The following is a 21,364-nucleotide window of genomic DNA, read 5'->3' as shown; positions in this document are numbered from 1 at the left end:
CAATTTCAATCCATATATCTGCTTGTTTGAGTCACAGGTACCTCAGACTTACAGAAACTGAACTCATCCCCTTTCCCCAGTCTCTCCTACTACTTACTTTCCGCTGACTCACGCACCCGAAACCCGGGCATCGTTCTTGGCTCCTCCATTATTCTTTCCTGGCACCTCCTTCCCCAACTACCACTACTGATTCATCTGTACCAGGTCCTGTTGAATCTTCTTCTTAAATCTGTCTATTCCATCTCCTAGTGTAAAGCTTATACAACTGCTGTAGCTTCTGTCTTCTCATCACCACGTACCCCCTCTGATCACCTTGCTATTATCCACACTGTGCCACTTGAATGTCACTTTCAAAATGGAAATCTGATCATGTCACTTCCCTGCTTAAAAGTTAGTCAGTGATTCCTCATAAATATGCAGTTTCACAGCGAGGCCTATTAGGCCATATGTAGCATAGCTCCTGTCTTTCTAGTCTTACTGCATTCATCCCATTACCCTCGTCTTAACCAGTCAGTCATATTGGCCTTTCAGTTTTTGAAATTTCGTTTTTTTGCCTTTGCAAATGTTATCTGACTAGAAAACTTGTTCCTCTTGGTCTGAATATTATTCATTTGTCAGGTCTTATAGTTCAGATGAAAAATTACTATATTCATTCATTCATTCTTCATTTGATCAAAATCCTTTGAGTACCTACTAAGTGTCAGGTACTATCCTAGGTACCACAGATAGAAATATAATGTGAGCCACATATCTAAGTTAAAATTTTTCTAAAAACCACATTTAAAAAGTAGGAAGAAATAGGTTGAAATTAATTTTAATAACATTTTATTTAACCCAGTGCATCCAGAATATAATTATTTCAATAAGTTATCAACATAAATAGTTTGTTAGGGACTTCCCTGGTTAAGAATCTGCCTGCCAATGCAGGGGACACGGGTTTGAGCCCTGGTCGTGGAAGATCCCACATGCCGCAGAGCAACTAAGCCCGTGCGCCACAACTACTGAGCCTGCACTCTAGAGCCCGTGAGCCACAACTACTGAGCCCACATGCCACAACTACTGAAGCCCGTGCACCTAGAGCCCGTGCTCTGCAACAAGAGAAGCCACTGCAATGAGAAGCCTGAGCACTGCATCGAAGAGTAGCCCTTGCTCACCGCAACTAGAGAAAGCCCATGCACGGCAGCGAAGACCCAACACGGCCAAAATTTAAAAATTTATATTAAAAAATAGTTTGTTAATGAGATATTTTACATTCTTTTTAAAGTACTAAATCTTTGGAATCTGATTGTGTTTTATACTCGCAGCACATCTTAGTTGCTGCAAAGACAGTGAAAAACTGGGACAATTAATACGTGGGAAGTCCTGTGAAATGTAAGGATAGTTGGAATCGAGGTACTAGAGTAAACTGCAGAGATAGAAGTTGGGTGTTTAGAATGTGGGATTTTTAAAATCTAGATTTTTGGAAATGGTGTAATTACTAGTGATGACCATGGGAGGTTTTGACAGTGATGAAGAAAAAATGGAAGAAAAAATTGTTTTAATTCAGGAAGTCAAATGACTGAGAGACAAGAGTTTTGGGTGGATTATCTGAGTGAATGTTGACATCACTAAGAATATGATAGGAACAGTGATGAATTAGTGAGTCCTTAGCGAAGGAGGGGAGTAATGAGGATGTTGGTGGATGACAGCAATAAGGTTTCTTTCTTAAACACCTCTTCCCTGTCCTACAAAGTCAATTTATACCCTATTAAATGCTCTCATAGAATCCTGTATGTTTCCTCTGTGGTGCTCATTACATATGTTTGACACTTGATGCTGATCTACAAGAAAGCAGGTTTACCACGTTTGTCTTGTTTATTCCCATATCTCCAAGTGCCAGGCACATAAGCTCTCCAAAGTTTACATGAACTGTTTAAGGAGTCTGGAAGCTTAGTTCTGGTCCTCAGTTCTATAACGAATTAGTTGTATTTTAACCAGCCTTTAACTCTTTTATTTTATCTTCTAAAAAAGGGCGAGTTTGAACTAGATTATGTCTAAAGTTACAATTCTGATGGTTTTTAGTAGAGTTTGTCTCTAACTTTTAGCCCTATAGTTCTGATGTTTTTCATTAGTTTGTTTCTGAGTTAGTCCTTCAATTTCCTCTAAAAAAAAAATCGCCAATTTACTTACACTTATTCCTTCTATTTCGTTGTTAACAAATGTTATGTTTAAATGTTTACTTTGTCATAATTAAGGTATCAAGATACTGAATAAATAGGTTGTTCAGGAAGTGGTTTAATTCAGATTGTTATGAACTGTGATTCCTCTTAAACATTCTTAAAATCTTTTTATTAAAATCACTTTTTCAGTCTTGCTGAAGAGAGAAAATATAAGTGAGATTGTGTTAAATTAGACATCTTTGTCTTTATTCTTTCACTGTATAGATCAACAGTACTGAAACTTACGGTCTCAGCACTCCTTTATACGCTCAAAAAATATCAAGGATCCTAGAGAACTTTCCTTTAGGTGGTTATATCTATCAGTATTTACTGTATCAAAAGTTAAAATGGAGAAGTTTAAAATGTTTATTAATTCATTTAAAATAACATGTAATGGGTTTTAAGATAAATAATGTAAATAATAATTTTCTGAAAAATATCCACAGGTTTCCCAAACAAAAAAAGTTTAATGAGAAGAGTGGCATTGTTTTATATTACTGCACATCTCTTTAGTGACTGGCTAGAGGACAGCTAGAAGACACTTCTGCATTCAGCCTGTTGTGATATTTTATTTCGGTTGAACTATGTGAGAAAATCTGGCTTCATACAGTTATGTAGTTAGAAAGGAAGGAGTATTTTAATAGCCTGTGCATAGAATTATGGATAATTTTCTTCGATATTGTATCAAAACTCAGCAGATAGTAGTTCTTAAAGGTTGATTGCTCTGTGGACTCTGAAACCATATCAATGAACATTTTATACTCCAGTACATTAAAAATCATTGCATGGGTCATTTGGATGGAAAGTATTTGTTCACTTAGTTATGTGGATCCTTCTGAATGTTGACACATTTCATTATACGATATGAAAAAAATCACATTCATTAATATCACTACAGATCTTATGAGTCTTTAAGTATTGAAAAGCTTCCAAGCTCACACTGGTGGATGAAAGGTTTCCAAAATTCTATTTTTTACTTGAAAGCTCGAATTTTACTGTTGGCAACAAATATTGCCAGTTATTTTCCTTGAAATGATAGGCTCACTTCGTTCATTTTTAGGAAAATGTCTGCCAAATATCCTATCTGATTAACCACAGTTTGTCAGTTGTTTTTTGAAGTTCCATGGAAAAATGGCTTATTCAGCTTGCAACTAAATTGCACAAGTGCTTTTTCCTATTGTACTTAGAATGCAGAATTACTTTATATATACTTTTCATTTTGTCACACAGAATGTTAAAAGGCATCTTGCCAGAAGAGAAGGCAAATAGCATTAGTATTATTATGAAAATAGTTTTGACCTTGTGAACGTCCAGAAAGGGTGTGAGAGATCCTCAGTAGTCCGCAGACCACACTTGGAGAAACTTTGGTATAGATGATTGGTTTAGTAGACTTAATGTCTTCCATTTATGGTAATAGTGGGACTCTGAATTTTAAATATCTTTGTATAGCACTATCTGTAGTGCGCATCTCTGACTAAAAGCTTGTGTAAATACCTCATAAAAAATTTAAAGTTCCTTGTGTAGGAATTCTCTTAGTACAGCATATACTATGTTAATCATTTTGGATAGTTTCTTATATTATGGGTCTTATTATTGCTCTGTATATTTCACCTTTCAGCACTAATTTTGAAATAGTATTAGTTTCATATATCTGTTTTCTCCAAATTTTACCCATGCCAAAAGTTTGGTAATTTGTTTGAATAAATTTATTTGATTAGTAGGAAGTTGTTTAAATTATATGATTTTTATGAAGCAGTATGAAACACTAATTTTAAAGTGTTTATCTTAATCATTTAGTTTATTTCTAATTTGAGTATGTTCCAAATTAGATTTGAAGAAATCTGTTGTTGATATTACCTATGGTACATATCTTCCTTTTCTGTACTAAAGTATTTGTCTCAAAAAAAATAAAAATGACCCAACTAAAGTAGTAGAAAAAGACAAAAAAATGGAGAATATGTTTTTTGTTTCAGCTGTTTCTCTGACATTTTCCCTCTTCTGTTATTAATTTTTATGCTTTTCATGAAAAAAGCTTTGGATTAATCCACTTCTCTTTTAAACCATTTCCCTTTCAAAAAGGTTGTGAAATCTTTTTTTCTTTTTCACCTCCACATTTCATTAAAATTAATATTCAATCATATTTAGACTTTATTATGAATAGTGGGGAGACAAACTGGCGATACTCCCATTCTTTCAGAATAATCAGAGAATGCCATAAAGATCCTAAAGAAAACTGGCAAATTTTTATGGGTTCCCAAGTTGGAACCATAGGAATGCCCAATAAAGTGAAATATGTGTAATTATATGTAGCATACTTCACTGTGTGACAGAATATATTAGTTAGTCACTTATTCAGTTATTCAGCAGTTTTTGACTATCATGTGCCTAAGTATATTTTGTGAATCAGATGTAATGGTTGCCCTTAAGATAAAATCTCTGCCTCCCTCGCTAATCAAATAAATCACATCCTGTAATAAATTTTGTCTAGGGAAGCACATGTCGACATGAGAGTGTATGTCAGCTGCTCCCACCCAGCCTGGCATATCAAAGAAGTAATGTTGGGATTGAGATCTGAAGGGTGAATATAATTAACCAAATTTAATATAGTTAACCAAGAAATTTTGAGGGAAGGAACAACAGTGTCCTTACCAGAGGGAACAGGAACATTATGTATACAGGCCCAAAGGTGAGGGAAAACAGAATTATTATTATTTTTTTTTTGCATCTTTATTGGATTATAATTACTTTACAATCTTGTGTTAGTTTCCACTGTACAGCAAAGTGAATCAGCTATATGTATACATGTATCTCCTCCCTCTTGAGCCTCCCTCCCACCCTCCGCATCCCACCCCTCTAGGTCATCACAAAGCACTGACATGATCTCCCTGTGCTATACAGCAGCTTCCCACTAGCTATTTATTTTACATATGGTAGGGTATATATGTCAGTGCTACTCTCTCAGTTCGTCCCAGCCTTCCCTTCCTCCCCGTGTCCATACGTCCGTTCTCTATGAGCAGAATGATTTTGAACAAGTTATAAACCTGTGTGCTTTAGAGTATAGTGAGCAAAGAGGGGAAAGTGATCTGTGGGGACTTAGGGACCAGATCAAATAAGTTTTTTATAGGCTATGTTAAGGATGTTGGTCTTTTTTCTGAGGCTGATGCGAAGACGTGGAAAATTTTAAGCAATGGTATGACATTATCATGTTTACTTTTTAAAGATTACTTGTGTTTTGGGCTTCCCTGGTGGCGCAGTGGTTGAGAATCTGCCTGCTAATTCAGGGGACACGGGTCTGAGCCCTGGTCTGGGAAGATCCCACATGCCGCGGAGCAACTAGGCCCGTGAGCCACAACTACTGAGCCTGCGCGTCTGGAGCCTGTGCTCCGCAACAAGAGGGGCTGCAATAGTGAGAGGCCTGCGCACCGCGATGAAGAGTGGCCCCTGCTTGCCACAACTAGAGAAAGCCCTCGCACAGAAATGAAGACCCAACACAGCCAAAAATAAATAAATAAATAAAAAGGCAAGCATTTGAAGCCCTTTTAAAAAAATAAAAATAAAGATTACTTGTGTTCAGAGTGGAGAACAGATTGGAAGGAGGCTGGAGTATGTATGGATTGGAAGGAGCTTAAGAGGAGCTGGTGGGAGGCTGATCTTGAGGTGATGGTAGCGAGTGGTCGTGAATTATCTAAACTCTAGTGCCTGGAATCATTGTGATGGGCTGTGACTACTTACTTTTCTTTTCTAGAAGGAGGAGTGTTTGAGGCTGTAGAGATGTGTTAAAAGTAATTCAACAACTAGTTGTTTGATGCTCAACGAATAGTTATTAATTGCCTACTCTATGATAAGACTCCAGGTGTTGTGATGTCTATGTTATATGCAGTATAGTTATGTAAAAATCATTGAATGATAGAAGATTATAAAGCCTTAAATTTAGGGAAGAGAAAATTGATCTGTAGTACTTACATTTAAATGAGGAAATGTTCTGTATAGAAGAAAATAATTGTAACTTTTGAAAGGTTTTTAGTTTTGGCAGTTTGTAGAATTTTGCTTACAGAAAGAAAAAATGTCAAGCAGCATTTTTTTTCCTAAAAGAGCATCTAGGTAATTAATAGATTCCCATAAAAGATTAAATAATTCAGTTGTATTAAAAGCAAAACCTAGAGTTTCCCTTCCTTCTCCCCATATGCCTGTTCATCCCCTCCCCCAAACCACCGTCAAGTTGTTTTGTATCCTTCCACTTTTGGCACAGAGGATGAGGAAGATTCGTCTGGCATTGGTGCAGGATGGATTTGTGAAGGGGCAGACTGGATGCAGAGTGACAAGTTAGAGGACTGTTATATCTGTTCTTGAATTGAGATAGCTGCAGTTAAGATGGAAAAGGAAGAAATAGGTGCAAGAAGAAGAATCAGGAAGCTCGGTGAAGGAGATATGGTGGATAGGGAAAGGGAGAACTCAAAGATGACTTATTTCACCTGGAGCCATTCTCCTCCAGCGTAAAGCCAATATGCCCACAGAAGGTAATTTGCAGTCACAGAAGTGAATCTATGGACCTTCTCTTTTTCAGCCGTTAGTACACAGTTGGTTCCGGCACACTCCAGCTTTTACTCCTCCACAATTGAATTGATTGGCAGAGCAGTGGGTTGGAAAATAGGAATAAGACTTGACTGTTAGCTGGCAGTGTGGGTAGAAGTGGGCAGCGGGAGGAGAGAGGAAAGGCACTCTAAGGTTTCTCTGGCTGTGTGCTGTGGTGTCATGAGGCTGAGGGGCAAGTTCCTCCTTCTAACATTAATTTTGATGTTCTGTCGTAATCTTCTGTATTATAGATTGCTGGATTTTTAGACACTTAGAATCGTTTTATAAGTACCTTCAGAATATGTGTGGCTTATATGTGGATTGAGAACTGTCCCTTTTAAAAAGGAACTTTCAGAGAGAATTTTAAGGAACAGTGCAATGTTTGGGGGTTTCAGGGAAATTTAAATTTCTCATGGAGTGAGTTTTTCTGAGTCATGAGTTAAGCGGAAGGGGAGGTTGGGAGGCAAGGGATCTAGGTAGTAGGAAAATCATGTGTACCACGACAAGTTTGAAAGAGCTACACATAATTCGTTTTTGATAGTGTCAGATGCAAGGGAGGGTAGTGGAGGAGATGAGGTCTCAGTCAAAAATATACCCAAACTGCTGGCATTAAACTGTAGAAAACCAGTGTAGTATTTCCCACATTTGGAAACAGAGAAACCACATTTTAAATTTAACACTGGTAAGATGACACTGTGCTTTTTTTTTGCTGTGCCCTGATATATATTGTGTTCTTTCATCTGGACACATTTGGCGTAATCAACAGAAGCCATTCAGTAAGTGGGTAAATGCAGGAGAAATGGATTATAGGTCTGAATAAATCCCTTTTGTATCAACTAAGTATAATAACTTGCGGACTGCTTGAGTTACTGGATTTATTATTAGTGTTTAATTATATCTTGTGGAATATAGAGCCACTTATCTCCAGTTCAGTTGCACATTTCTTACACTCATCCTTATTCCCCCTACTCCCCCTGCCTCCCTCCGCCCCCCCCCCAAAAAAAAGAGAGAGAGAGAAAAGAAAGGCAGGCAGGTAGGATGGTACTGTCTATATGAAAACCCTGCCACTCTCAGGGTTTTTGTTTCGTTTTTGAGTGAAGAGGTACGGTGGTGTAAAGTGAGAGGAATAAATGACATATTTATGTCGCTGAGAAGAACTGTAATAAAACATTCTTTTTATAGTCAGGCACAAGTCTTCGGAAAAAAGTTTACTTCCACCAAGATGTTTTGACCTCATGGATACTATAAGTCATGTAATGATCTTGTTTCTTTTTTTTTTTTTTTTTTCCCCCCCGGTACGTGGGCCTCTCACTGTTGTGGCCTCTCCCGTTGCGGAGCACAGGCTCCGGACGCGCAGGCTCAGCGGCTCCGCGGCATGTGGGATCCTCCCGGACCAGGGCACGAACCTGCATCCCCTGCATCGGCAGGCGGACTCCCAACCACTGCGCCACCAGGGAAGCCCCTGCTCTTGTTTCTTTATCTTTGTGGATTCGTGGAGATCAGAGCCAAACTTATGGCTCTGATTTATTATGTAGTACTCTGTGGTCTCTGTGGTCTGTGTATTAACATCTTGCCTTTATCTTTTATATTATTGGATAACCTGATTTTTATCTTGTATATTTTCCTTTTTTATTTTACACATTTTTGTATTGATATAGTAATACCTAATGGCACTACCCTAGACCAATGAAATTGTAATCTTTTTGGGGGGAGGTGAGGGTTAGATTGGGTCCAGGGCTCTGGACTTTTTTTAAACAGCTCACCAGGGGTTTTGATGTCCACCTAGGGTTGGAAATCACTGTTCTAGAGCAGGAGTGGGCAGATGTTTTCCCAAAGAGCCAGATAATAATTATTTTAGGCATTGCAGGCCATGTGGTCTGTCACAACTACTCGGCTCTGCCATTGTAGTAAGAAAACCATAGATGATATGTGAATTAATAGTTGTGAAGGTGTTCTAATAAAACTTTGTTTGCAAAAATGGGGGGTAAGTATTTGGCCTGAGGGTCATAGTTGTTGAGCCCTGTTCTACAGCCTGAACTATACTGTTGATGTACTAAAACTGTGCTTGAGCTAACATACTGAGGTGAATGGATTTATTTTTTTCTCTGTCTCTTTCTTTTTTCTTTTCCAGTTGACTTTTTGCAAGCAGGTTTAGATGCACAGCAAAATTGAATGGAAGGCACAGAGACTTCCCATGTACTGTCTGCCCCTACACATGTACAGTCTCCCACATTATCAACATCCCCCACCAGGATGGTACATTTGTTACAGCTGATGAACCTACACTGATACATCATTATCACCCAGAGTCTGTAGTTTGTTTACGTAGTTTAGGGTTCACTCTTGTTGTTGTACATTCTTTGTTTTGAAAAACGTAGAATGACATGTGTCCACCATTATTCTGCAGTACACAGTAGTTTCACTGACCTAAAAATTCTCTGTGCTTCACTTATTCATCCCTCCCTCCTTCCTGACTCTTGGCAACCAGTGATCTTTTTACTGTCTCCTAAGCTTTGCTTTTTAAATAAGATCATATAGTTGGAATCATACAATATGTAACCTTTTCAGATTGGCTTCTTTCAGTTAGTAATATTCATCTAAGGTTTCTCCTTGTCCTTTCATGGTTTGATAGCTCATTTATTTTTGGCTCTGAATAGTATTCCATTGTGTGGATGTATCACAGTTTATTTATCTGTTCATCTTGGTTGCTTCCAGGTTTTGGCAATTATGAGTAAAAACTGCTATAAACATTCGTGTACAGGTTTTTGTGTATACATAAGTTTTCACCTCCAAACTGACTGTACAGTTTTGGATTCCCATCATCAGTGAATGAAAGTCCTAGTTGCTCCGTATCTTTATCAGCATTTGGTATTGTCATTGTTCTGTATTTTGGCCATTCTAATAGGTGTGTAGTGATAATTCATTTTAATTTGCATTCCCCTGATGACATGATGTGGAGTATCTTTTCCTATGCTTATTTGCTATCTGTGTCTCTTCTTTGATGAGATGTCTGTAAGGTCTTTGGTCCATTTTTTAACTGGATTGTCTGTTTTCTTATTGTTGCGATTAAGAGTTCCTTGTGTGTTTTGGATAACAGTTCTTTACCAGGTTTTTTAAAAAATTATTTATTTATTTTTGGCTGCGTTGGGTCTTCGTTACTGCGAGCAGGCTTTCTGAAGTTGTGGTGAGCGGGGGCTACTCTTCGTTGCGGTGCAAGGGCTTCTCATCGTGGTGGCTTTTCTTGTGGTGGAGCGTGGGTTCTAGGCGCGTGGGCTCAGTAGTTGTGGCTTGCAGGCTCTAGAGCGCAGGCTCAGTAGTTGTGGCGCATGGGCTTAGTTGCTCCGCAGCTTGTGGGATCTTCCCAGACCAGGACTCGAACCCATGTCCCCTGCATTGGCAGATGGATTCTTAACCACTGCGCCACCAGGGAAGTCCCATATCAGGCATATTTTGCAAATATTTTCTCCCAGTCTGTGTCTTGTCTTTTCATTCTCTTGACAGTGTCTTTCGCAGTGCAGAAAATTTTAACTTTAATGGGTCCAGTTTATCAATTCTGTCTTTTCATGGATTATGCTTTTGGTGTTGTATCTAAAAAGTCATCACTCGGGAATTCCCTGGCAGTCCTGTGGTTAGGGCTCCGTGGCTCAATTCCTGCTGAGGGCCCGGGTTCGATCCCTTGTTGGGGATCTAAAATCTCACAAGCTGCGCCGTGTGGCCAATAAATAAATAAATGAAAAGTCATCGCCCAACCCAAGGTCTCTAGATTTTCTCCTATAAAACTAGGAGTTTTATAGTTTTGCATTTTGGGTAGGTCTGTAATCTGTTTTAAGATAATTGTGGTGAAGTATGTAAGATCTCTGTTTAGATTCATTTTTTTGCATGTGGATTTCTAGTTGTTCCAGCACCATTTGTTGAAAAGATTTTCCTTGCTCCGTTATGTTGCCTTTGTTCCTTTGTCGAAGATCAATTGACTATATTTATATGGGCCTATTTCTGGCCTCTCTGTTCTGTTCCATTGATCTATTTGTCTGTCCTTTTGCCAGAACCACACTTGTCTTGATTACTGTAGCTTTATAGTAAGTCTTGAAGTTGGGTAGTACAACTTCGGTCTCAAAGTTGTATTTAGCATTGTGTTGGCTATTCTTGGTCCTTTGACTCTCTAGATAAACTATATTTATTAAAAATTTCAATCTTTATTGATATGCAATTGACATGCAATATTGTGTAAAAGTTTAAGTTATACAACATGGTGATTTGATACACGTACACATTACCAAGCGATTACCACAGTAGGGTTAGTTAATACGTCCATCACCTCACATAATTACCATTTTGTTTTTTGGAGAAAGCAACTTTCAAATATATAATACAGTATTGTTAATTATTGTCACCAAGCTATACATTAGATCCCCAGAACTTAGTCATCTCATAACTGGAAGTTTGTACCCTTTCACCAACATTTTCCCATTCCCCACCACCCTTGGCAACTACCATTCTACTCTCTGTTTATCTGAGTTCAGCTTTTTAAGATTCCACATATAAGTGATATTATACAGTATTTGTCTTTCTCTATCTGACTTATTTCACTTAGCATAATTCACTCAAGGTCCATCCATGCTGTTGCAGATAGCAGGATTTGCTCTTTCTGGTGGCTGAGAAATAATCCTGTGTGTGTGTGTGTGTGTGTGTGTGTGTGTGTGTGTGTGTACACACCATATCTTTATCCATTCATTTGTAGATGAACATTTAAGTTTGTTAAGCTTGTTTCCGTATCTTGGCCATCATGAATAATGCAGTGAACATGGGAGTGCAGTTATCCTTTTGAGATCCTGATTTCATTTCCTTTGGATATACACCCAGAAATGGGATTTCTGGATCATATGGTAGTCCTGTTTTAAAATTTTTGAAAGCCTCCATACTGTTTTCCATGGTGGGCATACCAATTTATATCCCACCAACAGGACACAAGGGTTCCCTTTTCTCCACATCCTTGCCAGTGGTTGTTATGTCTTGTCTTTTTTTTTTTTTTTTTTTTTTTTGGCGCTACGCGGGCCTCTCACTGCTGTGGCCTCTCCCGTTGTGGAGCACAGGCTCCGGACGCACAGGCTCAGCGACCATGGCACACGGGATCCCCCCAGATCGGGGCACGAACCCGCATCCCCTGCATCGGCAGGCGGATTCCCAACCACTGCGCCACCAGGGAAGCCCTATGTCTTGTCTTTTTGATGATAGCCATTCTGACAGGTGTGAGGTGTGGTTTTGATTTGCATTTTCTTGTTGATTTGTGATGTTGAGCCTCTTTTCATGTACCTGTTGACCATTCGTATGTCTTCTTTGGAAAAATGTCTATTCAGGTCCTCTGCCCATTTTTAAATTAAAAAAAAAATTTTTTTTTGCTATTGAATTATGTGAGTTCTTCGTATATTTTCACTATTAACCCCTTACCTGATAGACGGATTTCAAATATTTTCTCCCATCCTGTAGGTTGCCTTTTCATTTTGTTGATGGTTTCTTTTGCTGTGTTGTAGCCTTTTATTTTGATATAGTCCCACCTATTTATTTTTGGGTTTTTTGCATGTGCTTTTGGTGTCATATCCAGAAAGTCACTGTCAAGACTAATGTTAGGGAGCCTTTTTTCTGTGTTCTTCTAGGAGTTTTATGGTGTTAGGTCTTACGTTTAATCCTTTTTTGAGTTGATTTTTGTGAGTGGTGTAAGATAGGTGTCCAGTTTCATTCTTTTGCATGTGAATATTCAGTTTTCTCAACACCATTTATTGAAGAGATTATCCTTTCCCCATTGGGTATTTTTGGCTCCCTTGTCAAATATTACTTGACTGTATATGTGAGGGTTAATATCTGGGCTCTTAATTCTGTTATATTGGTCTTTGTATCTGTTTTTACACTGGTACTATATGTATGTATATTTTATATATACATAATTTTTTTGATTAGTATCATTTTGTAATATAGTTTAAAATCAGGAGGTGTGATGCCTCCACCTTTGTTCTTCTTCCTCAGGATTGCTTTTTCCAATATATTGTAGTTCCAATACAAAATTTAGGATGTTTTTTCTATCTGTGAAAAGTGCTTTTGAAAATCTGATAGGGCTTGCATTGAATCTATAGATGGCTTTGGGTAGTGTGGACATTTTAACAATACTAATTTTTCCAATCCATGAACATGATAAATCTTTTCATTTATTTGTGTCTTCAGTTTCTTTTTTCAAAGTCACATGGTTTTCACAGTATAGTTCTTTTACCTCTTGGGTTAAGTTTATTCCTATATATTATTGTTATTTTTGATGTTATTGTATAGCATCCGTACAAACCAGTACAAAAAATTGTATTTTATTGTTTTTGATGTTTTGTATGCTATTAATGGGATTTAAACAAATTTCTTTTTCAGATATATTATTATTAGTGTATAGGAAGGCAACTGATTTCTGTGTGCTGATTTTGTATCCTGCAAATTTACTGAGTTCTTTTATTCTATTTTTTTTTGTTGGAGTCTTTAGCATTTCGTATATAGATCATATCATTTGTGAACAGACTGTTTTGTGTATCCTTTCTGATTTGAATGCCTTTTATTTCTTTTTCTGGCCTAATTGCTCTGACTAGGACTTCCAGTACTAAGTACAATAGAATAGAGGTGGTGAGTGTGGGCACCCTTTGTCTTATTCCTGATCTTAGAGGAGAAACTTTGAAACTCTCACCTTAGAGTATGGTGTTGTCATCTGTGGCCTTCATCATGTTGAGCTACATTCCGTCTGTACCCAATTTGTTGAGAGTTTTTATCATGAGAGGATGTTGAATTCTGTCAAATGCTTTTTCTGCATCTAATGAGATCATATGATTTTTATCTTTCATTCTATTAATATGCATCGCACTTATTGCATATGTTAGGTGTTTATGTTGAACTGTTCTTGAATCCTAGGGATAAATCCCACTTGATCATGGAGTATGGCCCTTTTATTGTGCTGTCGAATACAGTTAGCTAATATTTGTTGAGAATTTTTGCATGTTTATTCAACAGGGATATGGGCCTGTAATTTTTTTTTTTCTTGTAGTTTTCTTATCCGGATAATGCTGGCCTTGTAAAATGAATTTGAGAGTGTTCCCTCTTCATTTATTTTGGAAGCCTGTGAAAGATTGATGTTAATTCCTTTTTGAATGTTTAGTAGAATTCACGGGAGAAACCATCTGGTAATGGGCTTTTCTTTGTTGGGAAATTTTTGATTATTGATTCAGTCTCCTTACTTGTTATTGGTCTGTTCAGATTTTCTGGTTCTTCATGATTCAGTCTTGGTAGGTTGTATGTTTCTAGGAATTTATCCGTTTCTTCTAGGTTATCCAGTTTGTTGGTGTGTAATTGTTTATTGGAATCTCTTATGATTTTTTTAATGTTTCTATTGTATGAGTTGTATGTCTCCACCGTACTTTCTGATTTTACTTATTTATTTATTTATTTTTTGCGGTACGCGGGCCTCTCACTGTTGTGGCCTCTCCCGTTGTGGAGCACAGGCTCCGGACGCGCAGGCTCAGCGGCCATGGCTCACGGGCCCAGCCGCTCCGCGGCATGTGGGATCTTCCCGGACCGGGGCACGAACCCGTGTCCCCTGCATCGGCAGGCGGACTCTCAACCACTGCGCCACCAGGGAAGCCTTCTGATTTTATTTATTCATGTCTTTTTCCCCTTAGTCTTACTAAAGGTTTGTCAATTTAGTTTGTCTCTTTGAAAAGCCAGATCTTTGTGTCATTGGTCTTTCCTATTTTTTCTGGTCTCTATTTCATTTTTTTCCACTCTGATCTTTATTTCCTTCCTTCTGCTAACTTTAGGCTTAGGTTGTTCTTGTTTTTTTCTTGAAGTGTGATGTCAGATTGTTTATCTGAGATATTTTTCTTAATGTAGACATTTATTTTATTTTATTTTTATTATTATTTTTTTTTTGTGGTATGCGGGCCTCTCACTGTTGTGGCCTCTCCTGTTGTGGAGCACAGGCTCCGGACGCACAGGCTCAGCGGCCATGGCTCACGGGCCTAGCCACTCCGCGGCATGTGGGATCTTCCCGGACCGGGGCACAAACCCGTGTCCCCTGCATCGGCAGGCGGACTCTTAACCCCTGCACCACCAGGGAAGCCCCAGACATTTATTTTAAAATGCATTTCTTTTTAATTTATTTTGGCTGCACCACATGCTTTGCGGGAACTTAGTTCCCCGACCAGGGATTGAACCCGGGCAACGGCAGTGAAAGCACCAAGTTCTAAGCACTAGACCACCAGGGAATTCCCTTTAATGTAGACATTTATTGCTATAAACTTCTCTCTTACAGCTGTTTTTGCTGTATCCCATAAATTGTATTTCCATTTTGTTTCAGGATGTTTTTTGATTTCCCTTTTGTTTTCTTTTCTGATCCATTGGTTGTTCGGGTGTGTGTTTTTTAATTTCTACATATTTGTGGATTTTCCGGTTTTCCTTCTGTTATTGGTATCTAGTTTCATACCATTGTGGTCAGAAAAGATTCTTGGTATGATTTCAGTTTCTTTAAATTTGCTAAGACTTGTTTTGTGACTGACATGGATTCTATCCTGGAGAATGATCTGTGTGTGCTTGAGAGGAATGTGTATTCTGCTGCTGTTGGATAGGATATACTTACCTGTACCAGTGTGTTGTATATTTTCATGTTGCTAATTAGCATCCTTTCATTTCACGTTGAAGAACTCCTTTCAGCATGTCTCATAAGGCAGACCTAGTGGTGATGACCTCCCTCAGCTTTTGTTTGTCTGGAAAAGTCTTTATATCTCATTTGTTTCTGAAAGACAACTTTGCTGGATAAAGTAATCATGGTTGGCAGTTTTTTCTTTAAGCACCTTGAATGTATCATCCTGTTCTCCCCTGGCCTGTAAGGTTTCTGCTGAGAAATCTGCTGATAGCCTTATTGGTATTCTTTTGTAGGTGACAAGCTTCTTTTCTCTTGCTGCTTTTAAGAGTCTCTTTGTCTTTGATTTTTTGACAGTTTCATTATAATGTTCCTTGCGGAAGATTTGATTTAAATTTGTTTGGGAACGTGTGAGCTTCATGAACTTGGGTGTCCAAATCTCTCCCCAGATTTGTGAAGTTCTATGCTATTATTTCTTTAAAAATACTTTTTGCCCTCTTCTCCCTCTCTTCTCCTGTGGGACTCCAATAATTCACAAATTTCTTTTTATCAGATCCCCAAAATCACATAGGCTTTTCCCAGTCTTTTTCATTCTTTTTTCTCCTGTGATTGGATAATTTCAAAGTTCCTGTCTCCTACTTAACAGATTCTTTCTTCTGATTGATCCATGCTGCTGTTGATGGTCTCTGTTGCATTTTTTATTTCATTTATTGCATTTTTTTGCTCCAGAATTTGTTTCTTTATTATGATTTCTGTCTCTGTGTTAAATTTCTCATTTTTGTTCATGTGTTTACTGATTTCGTTACATTATCTTTTTGATTTCTTGTAGCTCATTGAGCTTCCTTGAAACACCTGTTTTGAATTCTTTATTGGGTAAATCACAGAACTCCATGTCTTTGGGATTGGTTACTGGAAAATTGTGAGCCTTTGATTGTGTCATTTTCTCTTGAATTTTCATATTCTTTGAATTCTTGTGTTGCTGTCTTCACACTTGAAGTAGCAGTCAGCTCCTCCAGTTTTTACTAATTGACTGCAGGAGAGAAACATCTTCTGTCAGATGTGCTAGGGATTCCGAGGCTTTGATATATCTTCTATGGGTATTCCTGCTCCACATTTCTTGCTCCTCCTTGTGACAGAATTCTTAAGCTTGTTTGCATTCTCTTGATCCTGCAAAGTACCAGGCCGGATGCTGACAGCCTCCTTTTTGCTTTCCTGAGGGTGGTGCTTATGGCTCAAGTTTATGGTCTCTCCCAGGCCTGCAGGTTCAGGCTGGCTTTCTATGTGTGCTCAGTAGCCTGCTGCAAAAGCTCACTCTTGGTACTGTGTGGAGCGCTCACGGGAGCCCGTCATGAGGTGGGGTATGTGGGGTCGGGCACGAGGGGCACTGGTGGCACCTGTGGGCCAGTGTGGGGGTATCTGTGGGCAGAGCATCCCCAGGAGCTTGTGCTTGGGCCTCCTAATGGAGCCCTTGACGTGCTTAGTAGGATCCACATCCCTTCTGTTGTGTTCCGCACCAAGGTCTGGCTGCTGGTCTCCCAGCCACTCACCACCTCCTAGTTTTGCTGCTCATGACTCAGTATTCTGGATGGGGCTTCTTTGGCAGTGTGTCACACAGCTGGGGAAGCTAGGCGTTCCCTCACCTGCTCTCACTTTACCTCGAGGGGGAAGTCATTGGCTGAGAAGTGTTCTCTTGGTTCTGAGCTGTGCTGCCTTGAAGGGATGGGTAAAGCGGGTAAAATCAAACTGTGCTTCTTACCCTTTCCAATGCATCTTATCTAAGATTTCTTTTGTTCCATTGGTGGGCTGGAACTTCTCAACTGGACTCCTAGACTTCCACAAAGGTTCTCTAATCTGTGGGTGATTGTCTAAATTAGTGTTCTCTAGAGGCTCCTGGACTGCAGCTGCGAGGGGCTAGAGCTCATTCACAGGCCAGTTCATGGTTCACATCTGAGACTGAATGTATGTGTATTACCTGATGTACTGGTGGGTAAGAGTCCTCCCATGCCCCTTGGCATATGGTGCTGGTGTCAGAACCAAAGCTAAATGGGGCTATAGCCATGGCCTCTGATATAAAGTTGGTTCTGAGTCTGTAGCTGAGACCGTGGGTACAGGTCTGTCTTAAAACAGCTCTCCTTGATCTTGGACTGCTCCTGAGTTTTATAGTCTCTTTGGATCCCACAGCTCCCTTTTGCCCAAGGACGGATGCAAAATTGTTGTTGAAGGTGGATACAATGAGGGGTGTCTCACTCGGCTATCTGGATGACATCATCTTTGTGTATAAACTTTAGAATTACCTTTGTTGATATTCACACAATAACTTCCTGGGGTTTTGATTAGGATTCCATTGAATCTATAGATCAAGGTGGGGAGAAGTAATGTCTTGACAATATCAAGTCTTCTTACGCATGACCGTGGATTATCTCTCCATTTATTTAGTTTTTTGATTTCTTTCATCAGAGTTTTGTAGTTTTCCTCAAATAGGTCTTGTACATATTTTGTTAGATGGCTTTCTTTTTAATATTATTGTATCTCCCTAATTGGTACTTAGATTTCTGATTGGTTAAATTATTTGGTTTGGATTCAATTTGTGGTAATTTGTTAATAAAATATTTTTCCTTCTTTTGTCTCTATTTTTATAACTGATGGGTGTTAACAGAATGTTCCTCTGTTCATGTCTTAGATTTTTTGGAGTAGTTGTAAAAATGACTCTCTGTCTCACAGTTTTTGGGAATAGCTGTCTGTAATTTAGAAAATTTAGTTGATTTCAGTAAAGATTTGTTAATTGATTCATACTGTTGTAATTCTTATACTTTTATATAACAGATTAAGAAATTAGGGTAAAGGTAGTTTGTCAGATAGTGTCATACTATTTATGATTTTTGGTTTGGAAAATGTGGTTAATGAATCACTCGGATGGAGATAGCCAAGACTGATTCTGTGAGACTTACATTGTAAGCTGGTGTAAGTGAGGAAATAGGCAGAGTCAGTGGTAGCACAAGGTACTTTTGTTGATATTTATAGAACCTTGATTTTTTTTTTTAAGCAGAAGTACTTTGTTTTTCTTAAGTTAGTTAATTAAGGGTGGTGCTGACTGTGACAGTGTTAACTACTACCTTACCTTGTAGTTTGTGAAATGATGCATTATATTCCTTTAGTAATTTCCTAGCAAAGTCACATTTATTTGGGTATGAATTAAAGATGTGAATTTGTTCCTTTATTGAGGAATAACTTAGAAAAGTGTTAAATGTTTAAGTTTTTTTTTTTTCATTTATAGATCCCGTATATAGAGCATTAATTGTTTCGTAGATCAGAAAGATTCTCAGCTATCTGGAGAAAGTCAGCTTTCTCACTCTATTCTTTTTTCCCTTCCAGTTAATTAAAATTCATGTGGTGCACAAATTAGTTAATGATGACTTGGGGTGGCTCATCTTAGACGAAATATTTCAGTGGTTTCACTGTGACACATTAGAACTATACTTTGTTCACTCTTAGAATTGTAGACTGGGAGGCAGTGTGGCATAGGGGAGACCATGGCCTTTGGAGACCTGGTGGCTCTATTCCTTCCTAGCAGTGCTCCTTTGGGCAAGTTACTTAACCTCACCAAATTTCTTTCTCCTCATTGTTAGTTGTCTTCGTGGGGTATTTAACATAAAGATGACTTTCTTGTGTGTGGTGCAGAGTACATATTATAACAGAATTCTGTCTCCATTCTCGTCTGTATTTCCACAGTCCACTTGGTAAAACTGCAACTGAGGTGATCTTTCTAAAGCCAAAAACTAGTCATGTCTTTTCTTTCTGAAAATCCTTCAGTGGCTCCCCTTTAGCCTCAGGATGAAGCCCAAATTCCTCAAGGGTCTGTAGGATTTCTCTAGCCTTGTGGCATATTTCCTTCTCCGTTGAGCCTGCTGACTAAGCTTGCTTACCTCCAAGCTAATGTTCCTGTTAATTTCATTCTGCTTTGAACTCTGTCCTTTGCTCTTTCTGACCTTCCTCTTTCTGACCCCAAGCTGCTTCTGTTGTTCAGAACATTAGGTTAAATAAAATTCCTATCTTTTAAGTGCATATGACAAGATTAAGAGCTGTGTGGTACACAGTCCTAGCTCCACCATTTACCGTTTAGGGGATCTTTGGACAAATTAGTATCTCTGAGCTTTACATAGTGCCTTATCTGTGAAACCAGGATGTCTGCTTAGTTTACTATGTGAAAAATGCTTTGAAAACCAGTAATACATGCTGTTAAAAGTATTACTATCAGGAGTACATTTTGGGTATTCGTAAGAGGATATATTTCTTAATGTTCAAGAAGAAAAATGATGGTATGGATTGAATTATGCCCCCTGCTCCCAAATTTATATGTTGAAGCCCTAACCCCCCCACCCGTATAACTACTGTGTTGGAGATAGGGCCTTTGAAAAGGTGATTAAGGTTAAATGAGGTCATAGGATGGAGCTCTGGTCCAACAGAACTGGTGTCCTTATTATAAAAGAGGAAGAGACACCAGAGGATGAGGACGCAGTGAGAAAGGTGACTGTCTCTGCAAGCCAGGAAGAGAGCTCCAGAAACAGAAGCCTGATCTTGGATTTTCCAGTCTCTAGAACTGTGAGAAAATAAATTTCTGTTGTTTAAGCCAGTCAGTCTGTGGTATTTTGTTACGGCAGCCTGAGCAGACTAATACAGATTAAAATATAATTGCTTTGTGGGAAGGGCAAACTAGGCTGATTTTTCAGATAAATTGTAATGAATAACACAGTCAGCTATAAATTAGTGGATTAGTTTGGAACATAGTCTTGGTAATTTGGAAGTTACTCTAATAGATTTTTTTTTGTGTCTATATGACTAGGAGTATTACTATAAATTGTTAATTTCTAGTTTAACCAAGACTCTTTTTGGGAAACTTACTCTCCCCCTCCCTGATATAAAAGTTAAGTCATGGGCTTCCCTGGTGGCACAGTGGTTGAGAGTCCGCCTGCCGATGCAGGGGACACGGGTTCGTGCCCCGGTCCGGGAGGATCCTGCGTGCCGCGGAGCGGCTGGGCCTGTGAGCCATGGCCGCTGAGCCTGCGCGTCTGGAGCCTGTGCTCTGTGACGGGAGAGGCCACAGCAGTGAGAGGCCCGCGTACCACACACAAAAAAAAAAAGTCATTTAGGATGCATTAGGTTTGCAGGTAGTAAACTCATCTCAATTAAGATTAAACAATAAGAAACATTTATTGTTACTTTGTATTACAAGAAATTCCAAGGTAAGATTATCCTACTGTTGGTTAATTCTTTAGCTCAGTGTCATCAAGGATTCAAATTCTGTTTCCCCCTCATGCTGTACTAAGACAGCCTTCTTCTTAGTCTCCTGGTGTCTGCAAAAATGTTACATGGTTATTGTTGAACATTTGGAAATGTCACAGAAGGATAAGGATGAAAACACAGATCATTTATAATCCAGCTGTTAACATGCTGATGTATCTTCTCTCATTATCTGATGAGTTAGCTTGTGTAGGTATTTAATTATACCAAAGAAAATTAGGTCAGAGTATATACACAGATATATATTCTGTTTTTTTTCCCATTAAGATTATACCAAGAGAATTCTCTTAGTAAAAATAATCATTTTTGCTTGTTATTGGAGTAATGATCATTTAAAATATTGGATATAGAGAAATATAAAGAATATTTAAAAATCACCCAGAGATGACCACTACTGTATTGATACATTTCCTTTTAGACCTTTTCTGAGGTGTATACACATTTCTTTTAAAAAAACAAATACATAATCATTTTATATCTTGCTTTTTTTTTTTTTTTCTGCGGTACGCGGGCCTCTCACTGTTGTGACTTCTCCCGTTGCAGAGCACAGGCTCCGGACGCGCAGGCTCAGCGACCATGGCTCACAGGCCCAGCCGCTCCGCGGCATGTGGGATCCTCATGGACCAGGGCACGAACCCGT

The 21,364-nt window shown here is 38.7% G+C and overlaps 1 protein-coding gene across 18 annotated transcripts in view; it reads left to right on the top strand.

The window, feature by feature from the left end:
* The window catches only part of ABI1 (abl interactor 1), a 129,362-nt gene that overhangs the window by 33,580 nt on the left and 74,418 nt on the right, over positions 1-21,364 (top strand). The gene's annotated exons all lie outside the window — the stretch shown is intronic.

Source organism: Globicephala melas, chromosome 2 (assembly GCF_963455315.2).
Source record: "Globicephala melas chromosome 2, mGloMel1.2, whole genome shotgun sequence".
Taxonomy (NCBI): Eukaryota; Metazoa; Chordata; class Mammalia; order Artiodactyla; family Delphinidae; genus Globicephala; species Globicephala melas.
Note: the sequence above shows the minus strand (reverse complement) of the source record. Positions and strands in the feature narration are given on the sequence as shown.